The sequence below is a fragment of the Stegodyphus dumicola genome, chromosome 9 (assembly GCF_044657685.1).
Source record: "Stegodyphus dumicola isolate Sdum_Otavi_A_Nest chromosome 9, ASM4465768v1".
Classification (NCBI taxonomy): Eukaryota; Metazoa; Arthropoda; class Arachnida; order Araneae; family Eresidae; genus Stegodyphus; species Stegodyphus dumicola.
In genome coordinates this window covers 89,346,756-89,360,732 of record NC_140776.1, presented here as the reverse complement: position 1 = coordinate 89,360,732, position 13,977 = coordinate 89,346,756, and the positions used below count along the sequence as shown (strand labels likewise).

The window sequence follows — 13,977 nt, the reverse complement described above, 5'->3', positions numbered from 1 at the left end:
ATTAGTGTGAAGTTTGAGATCTGGATTAACGGGATAAATAGGGAAAATATGCAGACTTCTTTCGTATTCCTTTTTGATTAAATAGAAATAATGTCTTTCGCATCCCGTTTTCATTAAATAGAAATAATGGAAAGCGCCAGTTCGTAACGGAGAAGGTCTTCTAGATGCTTGTCATTCTTAGAAATAGCTACTCGTTGAAATATTAGAACAGGATCAATCTCCTCCACAACGTCGTCAATTTTAATAGCACTACTCATAGAGGCCAGTAATGTGTTTTTTAGAGCCTGCTTCATTTTTCCAAACTGTTGCCCTATCATCTTCTTTATTGTAACCTTGCCTTCTTGTAGGGCTTTGTGGCAATTTACATCATGGTTAGCAACAACGCCTGCTGTGAGGGAAACTAATGCTCGTGATTCTGGAAAGGGAGGCTGTTGAAAACAAAAAAATGAAGCTCTTTCTGTCATTATCATCTCTTTTCTGAGCAGATGCGCGATAGTCTACATGCTGTTCCTCTATAGAGAACTGCAGGCCAGCGAAGTCTTTTGAAGCAGAGCAAATTGATGTTGATGTAGCTGCTCCACCAATCCACTTAGTCAATACAGACTTAAATTATCCCTCGCCAACTTGTCAGCCATCCATGGGCCTTCATGTTGCGTATTAATGTGAACTCTATTGTCATACCAGACCAGTTTTTAGATCCGGGTGAATCTGATCTGCTTACAGTGAAGTATTTGGTGAAATCTTCAAAGTTCTGGGGATGGGTATTGGGAAGAGAACGCATGTCTTGAAGGTATAACTCAGCGCATCTTGCATATTGCAGGCGGCCATTTGCATGAAAATATGGTAATATTTGCTGCACTGTGTCACCGGCCTTGAAGAACAAAAGAAGTGAACAAAAAACACCCTCCAGTTGGCGGAGGGGTCTGAGGATACCCCCCTTCACTGTCGCAACACCACACCATTCATCTCCTCGGTAAAACTTCAAATTTGATTTCTACACACTCTTCTATATAAACGCTTACCAATACAAATAAAAGATTTACGAATACAAATAATATGCAAATTAAATAAGTTTGGAAAGATTTTTGAATGCTGGAAAATGCAATTTGACTTAGCACTCAAACTTCAGAAGCTCATAGCTCGACTACCGTACGTCCTATCACAAAAAGACAATTTTTGTATGAAATTTTTTATAAGGGAGTATTTTTCTGTAGGCGTCATAGTTTCCTAGATCTAAGTAAAAAACAGAAAAAAGGGACCTTTAAACACCTCCCCCTTCTCGAGCTCATGCCCCCAATCCTCGAGGACATTTTACACACATCAACCCAAGTCTAAAGGAAGCGTTTAAGGCCATTTCCAAAACTCTAGGTCTCCCCCCCCACACACACACCAATTGTCTTTTTTTTTTTTTTTCTTTTTTTGTCTAATTTGACTGGGCTACTGGTTATTTGACGAGATTCGAAGATTCCCTTACCCGCTCTAAAATGCCATTATTTCCGTTTCCCTTCCCAGTCCCCGCAAAGATTGGGTGTTTCACTTACAATCCTATGAAGATTATATTTCAATTTTAAGGTGATAAGCATAGGGACACTAGAGTTAAATACAGGTTAGTCACACCCCTATAAAGATAGCAAGTGTCAGTCACATTCCTGTAAAGATTGTATCAGTATTATGATGGCGGGTAAAGGTGCGATGCTCTTCCTCCTCCTACTAATTACACAAATCTATCCTCGATAAATTAACCTTAGCAGAAGAATCTCAACAATACGCAGCAAAATCATAGGGAAACAATTTCTTCAACTACTCTAAATTTGCTGTTTTTTTTTTTTTTTTTTAAGTTCAAACACACAAGGTTTTTATACCGATGAGCGAAGCAGGATTTTTTTTAATCATACTAAAAATCAAACATTTCAACTGTAGCAACTATTAATATTAATAATATTTCATAACTCAAAACGATAAGATTTTAATTTTCTAATTATTGGAAGATAAATGAAATGTTCAAGAAACAATAATTGAATTTATGTTTTAAATCCCTTCATAACGTTGTCTGAAAAGACACTGAGCGTGAAAGTGAACCTAACACAGACGTATCATTATCCACTTTCTTGAATGAAAAAAGCAGGGGAATGACCTTTATAAAGATGACGTCATGAAAGCTGAAACACTACACGGTTAATGGACAACAGTTGCTTTAATGCCTTCACGTTACAGCGGCGTAGATACTAAGGAGTCACGCGTGTAACGCCAATCGAAACATCAAAGATAGAAAATAATCCTTCTCCCGTTTTCTCAGCGCAAATATTTTCTACCTCTTACTTGACGAGTGACCGATAGTTGCGCAGCCACGTCCTGGCTTAACGCACTTCTGTGAAAAGAAATACGCAAATAAACAGCAACACACGCGTTGGTATAAAAAATATAATGACTAGAGTAAAAAACAATGCGATTCAACATTTATCTTCACCCGCATTATGGAGAAAAAAACTGACCACTTCGCAAACGTTAAAATCAAAATGCATCAATGAATGATTTATTGCCACCAAAAAACAAAAACAAGAAGAACAGCAACATTCAAATACATAATTCTGGTAAATTCTTAGAATAAAATACGAGAAATTGTACTTAACTTCCACAGCACAAACCGTTATTTCCGCTGCGCTAATAACTTTATATAGCATTAATTGAATACGCATTGAAAATACTCAGAATTTATGATTTTGATTGACACTGGAAAATGAACCAAAATTAAATAAGGATCAACGGGCTGACTTCCACAGAGAATCGAAGTTCATTGTATTACTATTCACTGTCTTGAAAGTTCATTGCATTTACAGTTTCAAGAACTGAACATGCACCGAGACATTTCATGATAAACAGGTCTAGTTTCAGAAGACAGTAAAAAATCTAACGAAATTAAGAAGTTTATGATATGACAAACCAGCTGACGGGACAAAGAAGTTTCACGATAAAAGCGTGCATCCAAAAATAACTTAGAAGAGCTTCTAAAAGTGCAGAAAATGACTTTTTTTATAGAAATTCTGCGCAGGATGAAAGTGCAATGACAGATAAAAAAGAAGATATAAACAACAGCTCTTGAAGAATGCAAAACAATTTGAAAATGATTCAAAGTTCAAAAACCGATGAACAAGGCAATTTTTTTCCCTTCCAAAATAAAAAAATAAATAAATAAATAAAAAATCTGATGATATTTAACTATTTAAATCTATGCAGTAATAGAGCAATGAATAAATCTAAAACCATTTAAGTTCTATCCATCTGACACATTTATAAGGAGGAAAAGTTGAGTGCTATGTATTTTAATGTATATCTTCAGAATATCTTCGCAACTTATTTTTCCATTACAAAATAAATTCTTAATTTTAGTTAAAAACTTGCTGAAATTCTTCTCGGATCATGTTCCAATACGATCTGTGTTCGCAGCCAAAATTTTAATACTTCATACATGAAATTTTTTTATGCATGTAGAAACTGTGTTAATCATTACCTGTGACCTATGGCATAGAAACTTATGATGCCTTTTGCAAATATGCATAACTTTTCACGACTAAAATATAGCACTTAAAATACTGAATAAATAATATCTAATAACAATCCAGTACCAACATGATCACATCACTTAAATTCAGAAGCTTTCTATTTAACAGTTAAAAAACATCAACTACAGGATAAGTTAACATTCATTCGTATCTCTAGAAAAAGTAAATTTTGCTCTTTATACATCAAATAAAAAACACCTTAAATTTTTTTTTTATTATGAAAGAATGCCAATCATACTTTTAACAAAGATTATTTTTATTGCTTTAAAAGTGACATGACAATTCAACATTCAGTTCATTATTTTACATTATTCACATACTCATGATGACCTTAACATTACCCTGCAGACCTTCTATAAATCAGAATAGGTGGATCGACAGTATAAATATAAAAGTTAGGAACCGACACAGATATTTCACAATGATGCATGTAAACAAGGGAAAAGGAAAATGAGCTATTCAAGATGGCATCAGCCAACACCACAGCATCAAATGTGGCAGCATTTCTGAAATAAGAAGCATTATACGCTGAATCATCAGAGAATAACAAAACCAGATTCTTAACACATTTAAATACCAAGAATATAAAGAACAACTTCAGCACTTTAAACAAAATCCTTTGCACACTGAAGACAAAACAGAAGTGATTTAGAGAACAGTGATGAACTATAAATTCTGGCACATATGTTGGGCAAAATTTTCAACCCAGTCTACAATGAAAACAAGATTTTTTACACAGACTCCTAACCAACTGAGATAAAACATCCATACCAAAAACCACCAATACAATGACAATTCTATCATACATCATTTTTAGTTCACAAACTGTTTTAAGACAGAATATAAAGCTATGCATTTATTTCAAGAAAGACAACAAGGTAATTAAAAACATGATGTCTATATATACAGTACAAAGTCTTTAATCCGGACGTCCATAATCCGGACCTCAAAGCTACAAACTTTCTGCGCATGCGCCTAATACGTTTACGCATGCGCGTTTAATGTATATCGGACGTATAAGCTAGGCTAAAATTATCTAATTATCTATTTCAGTTAACGTTACAGATTGCGTTGTTCCTTAATCTTCTAATTATTATTTTTTGCAGACTGTTAGAGCAATTTTATAAAAAATAAGCTTGAACTTTCGATTATGTCAAAAAGAGTTTCCGATTCTGGAGCTGCCAAAGGATCTACAAAGAAAAAGCATGTTTCGATGTACTGCTTCCGATAGCGAAGAAAGTGACAGAGAGGTTATTGAAAACGAAAAAATTTCAATTGACAAGTTAGTCGGTATTCTCGACACAGCAATTACGGGACTTGAACAGTGGAACTTTGTAACTGAACAAGAAATTATGTCTGTTTATAGAATTAAAGAGAAAGTATTAGCACAAAAAACGAAGCAACTTAAAACAACTTACATTGAAAGAAATGTTTAATAAAGTAAACAAATAAATATTAAGCTTTTTTTTTTTTTTTTTTTTTTTTTTTTTTTTTTTTTTTTTTTGTAAATTTTGATACCCTTTAGATCATAATTGCTCTTTATTTCATAAATTACGGTTTCATATTTTTAATTTTATAATTTCTGCATGCCATCTTACCAGATTTAAATTGATGATCTATAATCCGGAATCGCTAAAGTCCCAACGAGTCCGGATTAAAGACTTTGTCCTGTTTATATCCTCAAAATTTAAATGCAGGAAGGCCACCTAACCAATATATCTATATACTTCAAATAAAATTAACAGCAATAGAGAAAAGAAGTACAGTATGCGGAGGAAAAAAAAAAAAAAAAGGAAAATCTGCATTATATGCCATTACAAATGTTCAACACGGCTCGCTAATAGAGTCTACAACTGGAAATTAACAAGTCATACTTTTTTTCGTGCCAATATTTAAGTAGATTGGCAATAGTGTATGTTCAGCATTCGAGTAAGCGGTAGTAAAATCGCAACTTTTACGAAACTGCAGACTTGTAAATTACATGGAAAACTCCTGGAAATTAGAAAAGAAGGATGGTAAATATGATTGTAACTTCACTATTTGCAGCCGATACAACCATTTCGAATTTATGGGACTTCGAATTTTTACGGATCTCGTACAGCAGAAACATAAGGATAAGAATAAACAGACTAACGCAGAACATTTCAAGCACTATACTATATCTGTAAAATGCGGTGGAAGAAACGTAATTCATATGCCATGAAAAGAAGTTTACTTATCCTTTAGACAAGTATTACCCTTTTTTAGTAGCTCGGCACAGAAGGAAATTTCCAAATTTTCCATCATAATCAGGTAGTTTTTAGAGTTATTTGCAAAACTTTTGTGTTAGGAGCAGTTATTAACCATAATTTAATGAAGAAAATGGCCATGTTCCATTGTCAAAAATCTAAAAGGTAGTTTTTATATTGATAATTACATTACCAGGGGTAGAACACAAATCAGAACTTGCAGCTTTATATACGAGAAGGAATCGAAATAATGAAAGAAGCCCAAATTTATTTGAGAGTTTGGGAACATAGCTGTTTAGACACACGTGTACTTGAAATCAATAAACCAAATACTTTAGTAATATTATGGGATAGAGAAGCTGATATTATGGGGATATATTAGTTCAGAAGGCTTGGAATTTAAAAGATGAAACATGAGTAAGAGATGAATTACGCTGATTCTTAATCAAATGTTTTATCTCATAGGATTTACATTTATCTTCTGCATTACGTGCTAAACTTTTATTACAGTTGTCTTTGGAAGGAAAAGAAAACATGGGATACTGAAGTGGGCAAAAGACTTACCATTTTAACAAGCACAGAGATACTGAACTGTTTGGGTTGAGCAATGAGGTTAAATTCAGTTTGCACACTTTCTCACTAGTGCAAGTCAACTGATTTATACTGCTGTAATATTCCCAAGAAGTGGCACAAAACTGGCTAAAATCCCGACGGTGGGGAAAGAGTGATAGATGTTTTTAAACAACTACAGTACAAAGTCTGTAATCCAGAAGCCCATAATCGGGAATGATCTATAATCCGGACCTAAAAGCTACAAACTTTAGGCGCATACATAAATGCATAATACGTTTATGCATGCGCGTTTAATGTATAACGGACGGTATAAGCTAGGTTAAAATTAGCTAAGGCATTTCAGTTAATGTTGCAGATTGCGCTGTTCCTTAATCATCTAATTCGATCCGGCTTATTATTTTTTGCAGACTGTTAGAACAATTTTATAAAAATTTAACTTGAACTTTCGATTATGTCAAAAAGAGTTTCCAATTCTGGAGCTGCCATAGGATCTACAAAGCGAAAGCATGTTTCGATGTCCATTAAACAAAAAGTGGAATTACTGCAAAAAATGGATGAAGGCCTATCCGTCTCAAAATTATGCGAGAAGTATGGCATTGGAAAGTCCATTGTATATGACACAAGAAAAAGGAACTTTTTGAATTTTTGTGAACTTAAATTGAAAGAAATGTTTAATAAAGTAAAAAAAAAATAAATATTAAGCCTTTTTTACTTCCTTGTATGAAGTAAAAAGGAAGTATTGTAATCGCAAAAAGTTTCAGGCAGCAAATTTCAACGAAAATATCCATTTTGACCGCTATCGAATGCAATTTAACGATTTTTTTGCGTGATATCTGTACAAGGACAGAATAAAATACTCTTTTCCTTCAAAAAAATTATAAAACTGCTTTAAAATTAATTCTGAAGAGAATTTTTTGTGGCGTCTGTACAAACGTATGTACATACGTGCGTACATACGTATCTCGCATAACATATTAACAAGTAGCCTCAGAACGTTGAAATTTTGTATATAGGACTGCTATAACATGTAGATGTGCAGCTCGTATTTTGGTTGCAATCGGCCGCACCAAACGTATATAAATATATTTATATATATATATCCACTCTGTTACCCGGCTCAGTGATCTCAGTTTCTTTACTCTTATATGTTTGTAAATTGTACATTTTTTGCTTTAAAAATGATTGTATTATGTTGTTTTTATCTTCCAGTTAAGGTTTTTATGCCTTTAGTAAATCTGTATGCAATATTTTTAGAATTATCAATAATTTTAAAGTTGTCTAAGTGCTGCTATGCCTTTTTTTAATGGCGGCCATTGATGTTTACATTTGAAACAGGAGACTAGTGGATTTGTTGCCAATCTAGAGAAACTTAGCTTCGCAACAACAAAGATAACGCATTCATTTATTATTGCCAATTAAATCATGCTTAATTCTTTCTGGAATTTTTCGAGGAAATAAGCGTTTGAGATTTACTTCGTAATTTTTAATATAGATATTTTGAGTTTTTATGTATTTTTGCCTTCTCGCGAAGTGAGAACTGAATTAATTAAATGAGAAATACTCAATCATCTGTGAAAAACTGTTTCTTTTTTGTTTTGTTTGCTTAATTTCTTTTATACATCATTCTAGCTTTATTACAGTATTTGAATAGAACATGTGGCAACGATTAGATAATTCTATTCTTTAAATGATATAAATTTTGTGCATTATGAGTTATAATATGAACAAAATATATAAGTTAACTGTTATATAATTATTGGATTATATAACAGTTAACTTAGTTTCCGTTATATAATTATTATATAAGTTAACTGTTATATAATTATTAATACTGTTAAGTGAATCTAGCGCCAGAGTGTCGCTATGGTAAACAAATACTAGAGTGAATTTTAAAGAATGCATTTATTCTATTGTGGTTTTTGCGCTGTCGGCAAAGTAGATTTAATTCAATCCAATAAGTTTAAATGAAATGCAAGAAAAAATGCGTATAATTTAATATTCCTTACAAGGAAGTCATGTGGTGTACACATCAGAAGGTTTTTTTTTTTTTTTTTTTTTTTTTTTTTTTTTTTTTTTTTTTTTTAATTTTGATATCCTTTAGATCATAATTGTTCTTTATTTCATAAATTACGATTGCGTATTTTTAATTGCATCATTTCTGCATGTCATCTTACCAGATTTAAATTGATGATTGTACTGTACTAAGAAACATTCTTTTGAAAGCATTGCTACAAGTATGAATTCCAAACTATTTTTAGCTGCTGTGGGACAGTTGTCAGCTTTCAACCTTTAACTCGCATTTTCAAAGATACAGATGGTCCAGTTTCCTTGACTCATAATGTGTTCCTGAATGATTCTGAAGCAGCTAAGAGTGCCTGATTTAGACTTTATGGAAACTAATAAAGCTCATCTCAGGGACGATGGTAAAGACAAAATTGTACATGTCAAAACAAGATCGGGTATATTTTATGACCAATTCAAAGAATATATTAATCTGAAACTGCAGAACATCAAGGTGTTGTTGTATCAGTAGAGGGTTAGTTCAAAAGTTATGTGAGTCAAAAGGCAGTAGAAAATGTGAAGGAGCTTAAGGAGACTCATGATAGTTCAATACAAAAGTAATGGAAACTAAAAGGTATATTTTGTCAGACTCTCCTAATGTGATCTGCATGTGGCTGTGTTGTTAAAATTTATAAGAGACTGAACTTATGAGAGTGTTAGTTGTACAGAATTGTGGTTCAGTAATTTTAATAGTGTGTAGGATTCACACTTTGTTTTAGTTCTCCCTCTCCAAAAAAGAGACTTAAATGTAAAAATTATGTTAAGCTGGAAGAATGTTGTCTACTGATAAGTCAAACCTCCTTTGATGCCAATATTTAGCTAGAGCAGATTGGCAACAATGCGTGTTCTTCATTCGAGTAAGTGGTATGTGAAACTGCAATTATTTATGAGCCTGCAGTCTTATAAATAAAATATTTTGTTATTCTTTATAATGTGTACTTTACTTTCTTGCTACACTACTGATTTGGTAAAAACCATTTAGTGAATAATTGTGGCTTCTAAGAAGTAGAATTCAATAAATACTGCGCTATACTATACATGACCATATTTTCATGAATAAAAGCTCACGAAGAACATAAACAAGCATGCATATTTGCAAATGGAGATGCAAAAGAAATGGCAACACTGAACAAGACACATTGTACATCTCTGGCTACAAAGTCATCTCATAAAGCTACAATAAACACAAGCAACATAGTCCCTTAAAGAAAACACCAAAATCTGACAAAGAAACAAGCCACAAATATAAAGGGTTTTTTTAAGCCTGGCTAACTTCTGAACTAATTTATTCTAGAAATATTTTCTTAACAGGCTACAGCATCTTTGTAAGCACTAGCAGATGGTCAATAATAAAATGTTTGTTCAAATCTTAATAATAAACAGTTTCCCTTTCATTACCCATTACAAATAATTTAAGAATACACATCCTTCTTCATAAAAATAAAAGAAGTTTAAGAGAATACCATCAAAATAATTAACATTATTCCAATAATATACATCGTTGTCCTCTCCTCATACTGGCTGGAAAATTATGTGGTCATAAAGCTTAGTAACTTAATGCATAACAATCATTAAGTTGGTTCACGCCTATATAATAAGGTTTTATCTGTAGCCAGTAAGTACAAAGGTGCAAATGAATAAGCAAACCCCTCGTCTGAATGAAGTTACCAATTCTATTATACAAGTTCTACATTCCAGCCATATACACTGCGAAAAAAAATGGTACAGTTCTATATCTCTTGTTCTACTGGGCCGATTGACAAAATTCAAATTGCATTTTTCATGTATCGAAAGCACGACTTAGGATATGTATTAGATTTATATATAGCATTGTTCTAACATATGTATTTTGACACAAAATTGGACTTCATCTGAAATAACATACCAATTTTTTTCCATATTTCAATTCTATGACTCAAATTATGCATAGATATTAAAATTTTGTAAAATTTGGTGCGGCATTTACGGAGAAATTCACAAATTTATCACTCACTTTTTTTTTAAATAATTCACTTGCCGAACTTCTTAATATAATATATGGCTACCAATTTTCCTTTCCCTTCCATTATGCCGAAACGGAAAAAAAGGCACCTCGTTCCTACATTTTCACATTGTGCATGAGCGGAAAAAAGTCTCATCGTTCCTACTTTCAAATAATTTTAGCAAAGTGTCTAAACCACATATCGCTTTTAACAAATATGCCAAATTTCAAAATGCGGCAATATATAAATTCAAGTATATCTTTGGAAATTTTGAATAAAAAGCTGTAATTTTTCGCAGATATTCTTAAAAATACGTCTACTTTAAGATGATGGTAAAAATTTTATAGATTATAATTTGAAATTTTTGTTTGAAAAATTCCTAAAAATTATTTTAAAATACAAATTTAAAAAATAAATCATAAAAGATGGGTGAATTTTATTTGGAGTGGGCCTGAATTTCGAAATGTGAAAGGAAGAATTAAATAAGTTTAATAAAAAGAGAGAGATTAATAAATATATACCACACTCTATTAATATTGAGGAGCTAAAATTTTGAGAGCTAATTTTTTAAAAACTACTCGTGCAATTTTTACAAAACTTGGTAGTTTGGCTTAATTCGAGTCGTAGAATTGAAATACGGATAAAAATTGGTATGTTATATCAGAAAAAGTCCGATTTTGTAGCAAAATACTTATAATAGAACAACGCTATATATAAATCTAATACACATCCTAAGTTGCACTTTCGAGACATGAAAAACACGCGTTGAATTTGGTCATTCGGCCCAGTAGAACGGGAAATATAGAACTGTCCCTTTTCTTTTCTTTTCTTTTCTTTTTTTTTTTTTTTTTTTTTTTTTTTTGTGTGTGTGTGTGTGTGTGTGTGTGTGTGTGCAGTGTACAAATAGAATAGCTCCTCACAAGTTGCCTTTAATCAATTTAAAAGTTGGTTGTATTTATGGGAAGAAGAGTCTAGCAAATGATCTTCCTAATGAAAACCGTGGTTCCCAAATGTGTGATAGAAATCAAAATAGAAAACTGTTATGCAAGAAAGTTCAAAGCAGATGTTAGGAAATTCAACAGAATTTTGATAATCTGCACCAAGGGTTGCATGGATAAGTGAATTTTGCTGATGATAACCTGTCTGAGTTTTATTTGCATGTTTCTCTTTCTAATTTTTATAAATCTGAACCCTCTGTACATAAATAATTTGCAACAAAATATTGCTAAAGAATTGTTAAAGACAGTGGGAAATTAACCAGGAAATTCCTGTAAGGGCAGGAGGGAGTTCAGGTGCTTTGACTCCAGATAGCCAACCATTTCACTGTTGACATTTTTATATTCAGCATGGAAAAGATATGAACTCCAAAAAGAATGATTCTGAGGTGCAACCTGTTAGTCAAGAAAACATATCTGACTAAAAAATTGATAATTTTCACCCTGTTCTTATTTAATTACATCTGTTAAGAAAGTGTATGCACATCATTTAGGTAGGAAAGAGATATTAGTACTTAGCTTGTTTCAGTGGCCGCATTTCACATTTGGCCAGAGAATATTTGTCACTTGGCACAAATTTTGAAACTTCAGAAGACCTTTTTCCCTGTGTTTTAACTACTGATATGGGACTATTACTGTGTTGTAACGTTAAGTATTATTTCAAATTTTCAGCTAAGTACACGGTGCGACAATGAATTGGGTGATTTAAAAAATGTTATCTAGATTGATTTATTAGCTTTATTTACTTAAAACACACAAAAACACACAGTAAATATTATATCATTTAGTTTTCAAACTGAAATAAAATCGCGTTTTCAACTGAAAAAAGTCTTTTACATGCCCACTATCCCTACGTATGCACTCGGAGAGTCTTATGCTAACATTGCTCATTACTTATTGCAGCATTTCCACAGGAATTTTCCAAATATACCAAATTTTCCTCGTTAATGTATTCTGATAAATGGAAATGGACTTCATCCCTCATCAGTAAACTGTTAACAAGTTTCTGGTTTTCATTAATCAACTGCAGTAGCGTTCGGCAAAACTGAAGTCTGTTTCTATAGTCCTGCTTCTATAGTGCTTCAACAATCTGAATCTTGCAGGCATGGAAATGAAGTTATGCAAAGTCTGTCGAATGCTGCAGTCTGAAAACCCAAGTGCTAGAGAATGACGATGAGCAGAACAGCGTAGTTTCCATTTAATGGCCTCTCACTGCCACTACGTTCTCAGGCATACTTACTGTTTTTTCACTACAATCTCTCTTATTTACAGTCAAAACCAGAGGCCTCAAAGTTTCGTACGCAGTTCTTGATGACATGTGCTGATGGTAGAGCATTGTTACAACGAATCTTGAATTCAAAATTCATGCTGAGCGATTCTGTAACTGTTGCTATTTTTACATGCCTTAAACCAAGCCTTTGTTTAAAACCATGCCTTTCTTGGGTTAGGAGTCCCACTACAGGCAAAAGAAATAAGAAAAACAGCACACAGATAATTTATTTTGTTCGGAAAACATGGCTGGACAAAATGGTGTTTACCAATAAATGTTATTAAACCAAAGGTGAGCCCAATGAAAGGGGAAAAACACAGACTGTAACTTATTTAACTTTAGCAATTGTACAAAAATATGATGTGTACACCACATAAATTTCTTGTACGAAATATTAAATTATACACAATTATCCTGCATTTCATTTAATGAATTAATAGTTAACGAATTTTGAATCAAATAGTAGATAGCGTTGTAGATAGTAGATAGCTTTGTAGATAGTGCATAACCCACAATAGAATAAATGCACTCTTTAAAGTTCACTATATTTATTTATAAGTATTTAAAGTTCTTAATTTATATAGCGACACTTCGGCACTAGGTTCACTTAACAGTATTACATCTCATTCATTTTATAACTCAGAGAGAGAGCAAAAATTATATCATCTGAAGAAAACGATATATATAAGAAATTAAGCAAATAAAATAGAAACAGTTTTTCGCAGACGATTCAGCGTCGCTTACCTAATGCGCATGCACTACTAATTCAGTTCTCACTTTGTGGCAAGGCAAAAGTACATAAAAGTTCAAAATATTTTCAGTAAAATTTGAAAGGTATAGAAAAACATTAAACACCAAGTACAGTTAAAACAATCAAAAAACTATTTTTACAATTAAAATTACAGTTTCAATGCAAAAACAAGCTAATAACTTAAATCATAATTCTAGAATGAATAAAGCGCAATTTAATTTGCAATGATAAAAGAAGACATTACTTTTTTGTGGCGAAGCATAGTTTCTCTAGATTGGCAACAAATCTAGTATTCTCGCTAAGTTTCAAATGTAAACAACATGGTGGCCATGGTAACTTAGCCACACTTAAAAAACTTTTAAATGGTTGATAATTCCACAATTAGTGCATGCAAGTTAACTAAAGGCGTAAAAATCTTAATCAGAACAACATAACTCAATTACTTTTAAACCAAAAAATGCACAATTTAGAAAGATATAAGAATAAAGGAACCGAGATCACTGAGCCGAGTAACAGAGTGGATATATATATAGCTCCTGGTAACTTTTTAGCAAGCT

The 13,977-nt window shown here is 32.5% G+C and overlaps 1 protein-coding gene across 3 annotated transcripts in view; it reads right to left on the bottom strand.

Annotated features, from left to right (window-relative positions):
* The window catches only part of Atg1 (serine/threonine-protein kinase unc-51-like protein Atg1), a 279,303-nt gene that overhangs the window by 127,193 nt on the left and 138,133 nt on the right, over window positions 1-13,977 (bottom strand). The window lies entirely within an intron of this gene.